Source organism: Colias croceus, chromosome 12 (genome assembly GCF_905220415.1).
Source record: "Colias croceus chromosome 12, ilColCroc2.1".
Taxonomy (NCBI): domain Eukaryota; kingdom Metazoa; phylum Arthropoda; class Insecta; order Lepidoptera; family Pieridae; genus Colias; species Colias croceus.
In genome coordinates, this window is record NC_059548.1 from 1,815,965 (window position 1) to 1,825,701 (window position 9,737).

The 9,737-nt window shown below is 32.4% G+C and overlaps 1 protein-coding gene across 1 annotated transcript in view; it reads right to left on the reverse strand.

Annotated features, from left to right (window-relative positions):
* The window catches only part of LOC123696538 (5-hydroxytryptamine receptor), an 83,589-nt gene extending 74,706 nt beyond the window's left edge, over positions 1-8,883 (reverse strand). The window contains exon 1 of the mRNA XM_045642810.1: positions 8,667-8,883. The gene's annotated coding sequence lies outside the window, so the exon portion shown is untranslated. The remainder of the gene's footprint in view (positions 1-8,666) is intronic.
* Positions 8,884-9,737: the final 854 nt, after the last annotated feature.

Sequence of the window (9,737 nt, forward strand, 5' to 3'; positions counted from 1 at the left end):
TTAAGTTCAGTTAACCATGAAAACGCTTCGCTGTTAGGTATCAATGTCATGTAATTTCTGTGTTTTATGAGCATTTGTAAGCGCTTCTAAGTAAATCTTATAGTATAAAAATGAATCCCAAAATGTGTTGGTAAGCGCATAATTTGAGAACGGCTTAACCGATTCCGTTAATTCTTTTTTTATAATATTCCTTGAAGTTCGAGAATGGTTCTTATCTAGAGAAAACGTGAATGTACCACGGGCGAAGCCGGGGCGGACCGCTAGTCTAAAATATAGATAGTTAATATAGTCTAGCTGTGCCCCGCGGTTTTACCCGCAGTGCTCCGTTCCTGTTGGTTTTAACGTGATGATATATAGCCTTTAGTCTTCCTCGATAGATGGGCTATCTAACACCGAAAGAATTTTTCAAATCGGACCAGTACTTCCTGAGATTAGCTTGTTCAAACAAACAAACAAACTCTTCAGCTTTATAATATTAGTATAGATTTGATTCATTTATCTCTTCGTCTATGTCTGTTCACTTCTATAATATAGATAAGCCTTGACGAAGACAATATAATCACTGATCGATTCCCAACCAAGGATGCACGCGAGGTATAAATACCAGAGAGGTCAGATCAGTCATCTGTGCTGTGACCTTTTGGACCTGTGGACATTATGCACGATTATAAGATGGAAGGGTCACTTGGCCCTTGGGTCCGTGGTTGAATGAATAATACGTTCAAACTAAGTGAGTAATGTTAATACAGAAACTGGTATTATAAGTAAAGGGAATATGTTTTTATTGCTATTGCTGTAAAAATAATAAAATTAGTTTTGTCAATAAACAATAGGTGTATGCTTGTATTAAAAAAATCTTTATCATTATGTAAAAGGTAGATAACCGTTGTGTGTTAGTGCAAACCGCAAAACCAGCAAAACAACTGAGTAAGTATTTATTACAAGATGTAAATTACCACAAAGAAGCATTTGAAGCAGCATGCATGCATTAGTAACAAATACGTATTGAGGAGTCCAAAAAAAATATAAATACAGTGGTGGACGTTTAATTAGAAACACGTCACGATGAAGTAGTCATCAAATTTATTTACTTTTGTGTATTAGAGATTAAGCATTATTTCATATGTAATAGGACACCCGTTTATCTAGTTTTATACAAAAAATAATGGACAGCGTCGTGAACCACAACTAGTTAACTAAATTATATTATTCAAATCGCTTCTGTAATATATTTTGATAACAACATAGAAAGGTTTAATTTGGAAAGACCCGATGTTATAAAGGCTGACTAAGCCTTTGGGTCTAGAAAATCCATTTAAATAGCTTAAAATATTCGTGTTTTCTTTTAGTTTATTCCAAGTTGGAATAATATGTTTATGAAAATAATTGTACATAATATTTAAATTTTAATATTTATATTTTCTTACAGTATTTTTCTGTAACGGTTTTAAAATATCTACATTTGTTTGTAAATCTTGTCTAAAAGATATTCTGATGTTATTCTCATTAGAAATGTGATTACTTTTTTAATACTTTTTTATAATCACTACATAGTATAACAAAGTCGCCTTTTCTGTCTCTATGTCCCTTTGTATGCTTAAATCTTTAAAACTACGCAACGGATTCTGATGCAGTTTTTTTTAAATAGATAGAGTGATTCAAGAGGAAGGTTTAAGTATATAATTTATTAGGTTTTAGACAAAGCGGGCGAAGCCGCGGGCTGTAAGCTAGTTTTAAATACTTAGTATCCTATAGCAGGAAATTGGATCTTATATTTTTTTATTATTGAAAGTTTTATTCTGCTACCTATTAATTTGTATTGCATTAACATTGCTTTGTTAACTAAGTTTTAGTTCATCAAAGTTTTCAACCATTTTATTTTTTTGAAGTGAAAACTTCTTTAGCGGCGTTGGGTATAAAATCTTAAACTCGCGTCAGGACACGTGGCCCTGATCGAAAAAGCGTAAGACGGATGTTTTTTTTTTTAGCCCTTATATTCCATGCGTAAGACGGATACCATTCCAAAATATCAAACATGCTGAACGTTAATAATCAAGTTTTCACTTCTGCCGGCACTCCCGGAGTGCAACCCGTCTTTTTTTATAAAATAGAGTGTGTGCCAAGCGCACGTGTCAGAAGTGAAACTTCTTTTACAAGTTCAAGTCACCAAAATCGTCGCCTTACTCCATGAAAATATGACGGTTTTGCCATGACGCGACCTTAAAATTTTACTCGGAAAGCGCATAAAGAAGTTTCACATCAAAAAATAATGCTCGTTTTTTCGTCATACAAATGTTCCCACTCCCTTGTGGAACACCTGCATACTTTGTCCTTTTATTTCATATACCTATACGTGTCACGGGTCACGATTCGTCTAATGGAGGTCGGTGCTAAAATGTAATGTGTACTGACTGTGCGTTTAATTGAATTTCTATATTATTTGGATTTGTAATTTCGATTTCGCGTTTAACTTGATTTTGGATAACTTTATAAATTAAAGAAAGTAGAATTAGTTATTGGATTACAAATTTTCCTGAAAATAATGTAGGAGGTATGAATTAGTAAGTAATACTACGTGGATTTCATTTAGAATCGCAGAAAAAATTTAATCATAAAAAATAGAAAGAGCCTCTGCCTTATTGTTTAAAATAACAAGTCAATAACCACATCAGTAATAACCAAAAAATATAAACTATCACGAAATGAATACGATAATGCCTAATTATAGTGATTATTTAAAAAAACGCGTAAAAATATTTTTATCCAAAAATTGTACGTCACTATAAAAATTCAACATTTGAGAGAGTATTAAAAAGCGCATCCAACCATAGTGTACGGGTCTGTTGATAAACAAACACGCTTCATGCAAATGACAACATGATACATTTTAAAATATATTTTATTGTACGTTTGGGTGTGTTTTGATTTATTTTCACGTGAAATAAAAGACAATGTTTATACGCAATTTTTACCTGTTAACCATATACTATACTAGCTTCTGCCCACGACTTTGTACGTGCATCCCCGTTTTTCTCCGTTCCCGCAAGAATTTCGGGAAATCCTTTCTTAGGGAACGCCTACGTTATGACATCTACCTGCATGCTAAATTTCAGCCCGATACGTCCAGTGGTTTGGGCTGTGCGTTGATAGATCACTATATCAGTCACCTTTGAGTTTTATATATATATATATATAGATAGATAGATGTAACATACCTACACATCATAAATATGAACTTATTAAAAGAACAGTTATTACTATATTTTATTTTATCAACAGGCGAATATCATAACAATATAATATAAATATATTGGAATAATCCTACTAATATTATAAATGCGAAAGTTTGTGAGGATGTGTGTGTGTGTTTGTTACTCTTTCACGCAAATACTACTGAACCGATTACAATGAAAATTAGCACACATATAGAGGGTCGTCAACTCGAATTAACACATAGGATAGATTTTATCCCGGAAATCACACGGGAACGGGACCTATGCGGGTTTTTCTTTGAAAACGCGGGCAAAGCCGCGGGCGGAAATCTAGTTTTATATAAATCTATTTAATTTAGTTCACAACGTTTTATGCGCTATTTTTGTATAAAAATAAGTACGAATATTTATATATTTATAATGATATTAAAGTTTGAAAAGGCTCTTTAATGTAAAAACCTTTTTGAATAAGTTGTTCATTCGAGAAATAGTCCAGTCAACAACAACTTTTAAAGAGGAAATTAACGGGAGGGCAGCGCAAACACACTGCGAGCGACGTCGGGAATTAACACTAGATGTTATACAGGGTTACTTGTAAAACACCAGCAACCTCGCAGGACAAGATAGCTAACATCTTATGTAACAACATTTGTTCTACGACTTTTGGCAAAACGCAATTTTTTTTAAAAATGATTTTTCAAGCTTTTATTGTACTCTCCTAACATTTGTAAGTCTATGTTCTATTCACTATCGAAAGGACGACGCGACGCCCCCTTCGTTAAGGAGAGGGTCGTTCGTTTCTTTTTTATGTAATTTTTGGGATGCGCGTAGAGTTTATAATATTCAAACGAAAAATTAAATGAATATTTATTTTTGTATGAAAATAAAATCAAACAAATTTTCAAAAGTCGTAGAACAAAATATGTTGTTACTTATGATGTTAGCTATCTTGTCCTGCGAGGTTGCCGGTGTTTTACAAGTAACCCTGTATACTTAGTAAAAGTATTCAGAACTTTTTATATAAATGGCTTGTTATTTTGAAAGTTTTTAATAGAATCGATTTAGAATATGGTTAAGTAAACAGATCCTACAACATGCTTTGTATGATACTGTCTTTAATTATTAAAAAAATATGAAAACAGTTATGAAGGTCTACACAATTCCCGGCTGCTACGTACAAGAATTTGTGCATGCTACGGTAATTTATATGCACATTTTGAATATTACTACAACATATTCTAGAACACGCTCCAACTTATATTTACGAGTGCATTTTGAATGCTTACAGGCTAAATTTGAGCATGCTACGATTTATACGTGCATGGAAAAGCTCGTATAACGTATGTGTATGCTACGAACTTCTAATCGCTACGTATTGTCTACGAAATTAAAGCATGCTACGACTTTAATAGGTGCATCGAAAAGCTCGTATGGTGTAAGCGTGTATGCGCTACGTACAAGCTACGAACCTAATCGCTACGTAGCGTAGTAGGTAAACGCTCTACGACATGTAAATTTGGGTTCACGATATTTATTTACCGTATAAATTCAGTGACAAGCGTTTAATTCGAGCCGACCTCGGCCGTCGTTTTGAATTAATTAAAATTCGCACTTTTCCTGTTTGCGAGGCGTGTGATATTTCGTATTAGTAAGGGACGCTTGCACAACAAAATGTTATGTTGTGTCTGTTTGTGACAAGGCTTTAATATTTGATATTTGATAATTAATTGATTGGGCGAGGTATCGAGTTAGCTACGCTTAAGTGTTAATTTACTGATGTTACTTTGAGTATTATGGATTGATTTACTGGTATTTACTTGTGTTTTTGTATATTTCGATTAAATGGTTGAACTGAATCCTGGTATCACACTACTTATGATCTGCTAATATTGTTCACTGCATTTTTGGAAAAATTTACCTAAAATAAATTATATTCACTTCGTACAATATAGAAATAATGTATGAAGATTTATGAAGTTTAATTATACATGGAAACTAAAATAAGCAAGCCAAATGGTATCTGGCTCTGGATTTTATTTTTTCCTCGCTTATATCGTTCAATCATTTATGTGAATTGAATATAAGAATATAATAAATTACTTGAACAGTATTTGAAATTCAAGATAAATTATTATTTTATGTTTTAGTGCTTGTATTCTCGAGTGTATATTGAATAAAATTTTATTCAATATTCATATTTTTAATGGTACTTATTATGTGTCTATTGGGAATAGATCTCAGAGAATTTGCAATAATATAAAAACTAGAAGCCACTCTATACAAATTGAGTAAATAAAAGCAGACTTATTGATATAAATGGTGTTATTTTAACTTTGATGACTAAAGTATAAACTCAAACTCAAACTCAAACATTTATTTATTCAATAAGACTTTATAAAGAAGCACTTTTGAAACGTCATTACATATTTTCAACATTTACCACCGATTCGGAAAGCAGTATCTACGGAGAAGAACCGGCAAGAAACTCCATAGTTGCTCTTTTAAAGCATGTCAGTTTTACAATTTAATTTTACAAAATACATATGTAACATCATATTATATTATAATAATAAGCCAAAGAAAGCAAAAGCTTATAAAATAAATTTACCTATTTGAAAAGAAACGGAAGAATTGTTTGAATGTTTTAACGGGCTGTATTAAACGATTCATTTAACAATTAACAGCGAATACATCATTGCAACACAACCTATTTCAATAATTTATATAAGTTGTTTGTTTTTATAAGTCGGGTAATTGCGTAGACAACGATATCACTGCATAGTATAAAACAAAGTCGCTTTCTCTGTCCCTATTTCCCTTTTGTATGCTTAAATCTTTAAAACGACGCAACGGATTCTGATGCGGTTTTTTTTAATGGATAGAGTGATTCAAGAGGAAGGTTTTAGTATATAATTTATTAGGTTTTAGACAAAGCGGGCGAAGCCGCGGGCGGTAAGCTAGTATGGTATAAATACTTGCTTTAAAGACGCATCCACACATACCAAATACAGTTTTCCCAGCTTCTTATAATCTATCCAAATTTAAAGCAAATGTGAATAGGTAAAGATGCTCCATCTTAAACGCGTTTTCACTTACGATCAGGTGAAACAGCGTCCAAATGTTTGCCTATTCATGAATAAAAAAGCGCATCTTGGCCTGCGTCACAATAGTCAGAAGACTATAAAAAAAGACGTGTGGCACTCGGGGACTGCCGCGGTAAGGCTATTGCATGCTATGCCTTCAAGCGACACCTCCGAGCCCGTCGGAGTGGGGAGCGTGAGATTTTTTCGTTACGGAATTTCTCGATTCCCGCGATAGAAGCTATGCAATAGCTTAAAAATAAAAACAATATAAGAAAATAAAAGCTTACCCGAGCGATACCGGGCCGAACATATGTGTTACTTTTCTTGTCTTAGCAACAGAACCGATTAACGTGATTTATTTCATAACATTTAAGGTAATTTATCATTGGGAACATAAATAGATATATATATTCGACGAAAAGCATTCTATTTTATTTACTATTCGAAGAACTAAATAAATATAACGGGTATATATTTTTAGCGATATTCCGTTTATGTTTTCTTTAAACCTAATAACTTGCCCAAGTAAAATATCTCAGATAAGTTTAGTGATGCCTACTTTTAGACGAAGGTTTTATCACTACATAGCTAGTATAAAACAAAGTCGCTTTCTCTGTCTCTATGTATCTATTTATGCTTTAAATCTTTAAAACTACGCAACGGATTTTGATGCGGTTTTCTTTAAAAGATAGAGTAATTCAAGAAGAAGGTTTAAGGATTTAATTTATTATAGAATTTAGACAAAGCGGGCGAAACCGCGGGCGATAAGCTAGTCTTAGATAAATGTATCGGTTTCTTTGGTTTTGTTTTTTCGTTGATTAATTTTGTGGCTGGAGATTTCGCTTTCGGCTTCAATTCGGTAATGTATGAGGATTTTTTTCCAAACATTTGTTTTAGTTTCTCTCCTATTGTACTGATGAATTGCGAACATAAAACCATTTAAAACTCAACAATTTTCTTTTATTTCTCGGCTTGTATTGATTTTACACACACGTGTAAAGAAAATTCAACCCCTACTTATTTTATAGTTGAGGACATGCTTGCTATTCTGTTTTGAAAGGCATATTATTTTTTCAGTATAATTTGAAGTGTTGGGCTGATTTATAGCGAATTATTTATAAAGCATGTGGTAATTTTTAAAGTATATTCCGTTAATTGTATTTTATGCCATTAATCATATATATATCATATATACTATTCGGTTTTATTTTTAACGAGCTTATAGGTATTATGCGGTTTGTGGCGAACGATTCGTACCTATGAGGTAACATTTTCACACATTGCTATTGTTTTGACAAAAAGAAAAGTTTTTTGGATGTTCTTTTTTATTTATATTCATTTCAAGAATATCTTAAAAACCAAAAAAGTATTTTTATGTACTTTGTTGAGCTTTTGCAACTTATTTCTTATACACAAAGTTGTATAAAGGTATTTTATTCCAATTTGATTTTAAATCAAATGAAGTAAAAGCCTTTCTTCAAGGTTCCATATTTTAGAAAAATCAGCTGAAAATTCATATTTATTCGCAATAGATAGATTTCGAATACCTTTCATAAAGTTTCTTTAACGATAAGGTATTTTTAAAGCTATGAACAATTTCTGTTAATAAAAATTCTATTTTAAGATCTACGCAGAATACGTATTCAAGTTTCTATGAATCACATGACAAGCATCCGACGGCATAATGTATCTGACGCTTTTTTCTTGCTAGATTTACTTCATATAAACAATATTTAAAAAAATTACAGACTAGGTAGGTATAATGGTAATTTATGACTTCAAACCAAAAATCCACATTCAAGTTCGAAAAATATCTTTCACATTTCTTATCTTCATTGTAAGTTAAGTTCATTATTTTGGTCCAAAAATATGATTAAACAATTATTTATGATACTAAATTTTCGTTGGTATATCGTCTTGTAAGTACCTACAAAAAATCTAGGTTCGATGATAGTTCTAGGAGTCTGGCAGAGTTGAATATTTCAATCATAAGAATTATATAATATTGTCGATTTCCGTAGTGAAGATAAATTATTCAAGCTACACTTTTTACGCTACAGAGTTTGTCTACCCGCAACTTCTCTACTTAATTATTTTAATGATTTATTATAAAAATAATTATTGTAATCGCTTTAAAAAATTTAACTAGAAACACTTCGTATTTCATCACTATCAAGATAATAATTTACAAGTATATTTTGCGCATATTTTTATTTTACGCACGTACACTTAAAAGCACAGTCGAAAAAAATAATTTCTTTGCCTTTTGAGAGGAAAAACATACCGTAAAAAACATACACTCAGTACACACACACAAGTTGCAAAGGAGTTAATTTCGACAACAATAAATTAAATACTTATTCAATCTCACCTGGCCGCTCCTCTCAAAGCCGTCTCGTAAAAGTTGTCATTATTTCATTATTTGAACATGTTCGTCGTAATTACCCCACTTCGGTGATGTGCCACATCCTACACAAAACACAACAATCCAATGACAAACAGTTCGATAAACTTATAATTTGTTTTTTGAATTATACGTCGATATATGCACGGGAGGAGGCGGCGTGGACATGTGCACTCGGCGCGGAGGTTCGGTTTGGACTGAGCAATGGGTGGCGCTCGTGGACCGTGCGCGCGAAAACACTAGATTTCATTTTTACTCCTCCGGGTTTGCAAAAATTTCGTTCTGCACACGTTTTTGTAGCTAAATTGTTCTTTTAGTTCGCGCGTGTTTGCGTTCAGCGTATAATGCCTAATGGTACATGCGGGGATATATTATCTTCTTTGGGCGAAAATTGCCTGAGCTTACATATTAATGGTTGGCGTGATTTTCTATTCTATAAGTAATATGGTTTTGGCGGCAAAATTGGATGATAGGTACCTATGTTTGAGTGTGTGTTACTTTTTAAATAGGTATGAGAGATATTTTGTTCATGTTTTCATAACTAATTCATTTTACATAATTATGCGAAAGTTTTATTAAAATAAAGTTAGGTACATAATATGATCTAGTATGCATGTCACAGAACTGAGAACTAGCTTTTCGAGGAATACTGTAAGTATATTTTTAGTGAAACTTTTTCTCAGTACTGGTTTGAAATCTGTTTTAAAATTATTAGACATCTCGTTGTAGGGACTTTATTATATTAGACTGTATTTTCCAGATTTTCTCTTTCATATCTAAATTAGTTCTGAAGCTTTGCAAAGACAAAATTGTATTTTCTGTATTCGAAGAAAAATAATATATTTGTTTTTGTAGTAGAAATTCCCAGTACTGAAGAAAGATAATATAAATAAAATAAAAATAAATAAATATTTCGGGACAATTTTCACACACGGCACGATCTGATCCCATAATAAGCTTTCGCTAATTCACACCCAGACACAGAGCAAACATCTATGTTCATCACACAAATATTTGCCCCAGGTGGGGATCGAACCC